General features: G+C 42.1%; 1 pseudogene; it reads right to left on the reverse strand.

The window, feature by feature from the left end:
• Positions 1–1,372: 1,372 nt before the first annotated feature.
• On the reverse strand, positions 1,373–1,860 carry LOC116563709 (annotated as a pseudogene).
• Positions 1,861–2,135: the final 275 nt, after the last annotated feature.

Below are 2,135 nucleotides of genomic sequence, written 5' to 3' on the forward strand. Positions count from 1 at the left end.
AGAACGCATCATTCACTGGCTGCTAATATGAACAATAACAATAACCTGAAAACTGCTAAAACATGAAAAGCACAAAGAGGTAGAACCAATATTTACTTTTAATTCCTTTATTTAGAGATAATAGCTGAATAATTTGATGGTTTCATTGTAGACTCTTTGTAAAGCCCAGATTTTAGAGCAATAAGTTCATTTTTAAAATGCCTTATAACCTACTTGTTTTTCTGGCTACAAATTAATTATGAACATTTGTCCATGTCATTATTCTTCTACAACACAATTTTAATAGCTACATAGCATTCTATAATAACTTTAAAACTTAAAGGTATTTCAATTTATAAATAGCATACAACTTGATATATTTTTAGCACATAATAAATATTTTTTAAATAATGTCTTATAATTGGAATTGCTGAGTTAAGCCATATGACCATTTTAGGGTTTTGATATATGTGGCCTGTCAAGATACCCTTCGGAAAAATCATGTATAAATAGAGAATGTTTTTTTTGTCCTTTTTGGTAATGCAAGCACTTGCTAAAGATATACACTCTCCAAGAGTAAGAAATTTTAGGCAGGGCACAGTGGTTCACGCCTGTAATCCCAGCACTTTGGAAAGTCGAAGCGAGTGGATCAGGAGGTCAAGAGATCGGGGCCATCCTGGCCAACAGGGTAAAACCCTGTCTCCACTAAAAATACAAAAATTAGCTGGGTGTGGTGGCGTGCACCTGTAATCCTAGCTGCTAAGGAGACTGAGGCAGGAGAACCACTTGAACCTGGGAGGTGGAAGTTGCAGGTAACCAAGATCATGCCACTGCACTGCAGTTTGGTGACAGAGTGAGACTCTGTCTCAAAAAAAAAAAAAAAAAAAAAAAGAAATTTTATGGGTGAGAAATGAGTGCATACATAACATGCAATTAATAATTAGTGGGACACAGCAATTAATCTCATGTCCAGAGGAAAAGATAAAACAAAAGCATGAGTCTGGAAGATTATCATGGGTTTTTGCTTGGCGCTCTGCCAGGAGGCAAGGAGAATGAAGTAGCTCTGTTCTCAGATACTTAGTTTTGTTGAGTTTCTGGTAATATACTTCTTTCATTAAAATTTACCTCCTATTTGGTAAATTGATTTAGATCACTCCCAGTCCATTCCCATTAGTGACTACAGCACTATCAGCCTTTTTCCTGCTCACTTCTCACTTTCATTGGAAGTGCGTATGAAAACGTATTTCCACCTTTGCTATTAGGTGGGTCTTAGAAGTAAGTCAATTTTTTTTTTTTTCAGTAAAAAGCACTTTTGCAGCACAAGGTGAATATTCGGTGAAGACCATACTAGAGCTTGGTGGAATGAGGAGGTTCTTTTTTTTTTTTTTTGGAGATCTGTGTGCCTTTAGCGGAGCCACTACTTGATGGGGATGAAGCGGGAGGAGTGAGTGGCCACGATGCCCGGCCGGCTGTGCTTCACGGGCTTGTAGGTGATGGAGAACTCACCCAGATAGTGGCCCATCATCTCCGGCTTGATCTCCACCTGGTTGAAAGCCTTGCCGTTGTAGACGCCCACCATGCTGCCCACCATCTCTGGCAGGGATCAAGCCCTGCGGGTGCGTCTCCACCACTTCCGGCTTCCCCCTGGGCGCGCCTCCTTCTGGGCCTTGCGCAGGCGCTTCAGCAGAGAGTGCTGCTTCCGCCGAATCCCCACTTCAGACGCTGCTGCTGGCGCGGCCTGTGCAGCTGCATCAGCTGCTCGTCGGACATGTCCAGCAGCTGGTCCAGGTCCACGCCGCGGTAGGTGAATTTGCGGAAAGTCCGCTTCTTCTTCTGCTCTACCTCTGCCATCTTGCCAGATCCTTGGGAAAGACCGAGGAGGTTCTAATATGTGTTAGGCTTTTACTAGGGACCATTCATTTGCATACATATAGCATTTAGTCCCCCAATAACTCTCTAGGTTATTATTATTATAAAAATCAACCATTTAATCAAAGATGTAATTGAAATTTAAACAGATTAAGTGATTTAGTGATCCCGCTGCAAATAACTAGCAGACTGGGCATTCTGACCTCACTCTGCTGGTTGCCAAAGCCCAGTCTGCTTCCGCTGCCTCCAAGAAATGGAAACAGCGCGGATGAGAATTCCACATAAGC

Source organism: Sapajus apella, unplaced genomic scaffold, assembly GCF_009761245.1.
Source record: "Sapajus apella isolate SASKATOON/1434 unplaced genomic scaffold, GSC_monkey_1.0 scaffold36, whole genome shotgun sequence".
Classification (NCBI taxonomy): domain Eukaryota; kingdom Metazoa; phylum Chordata; class Mammalia; order Primates; family Cebidae; genus Sapajus; species Sapajus apella.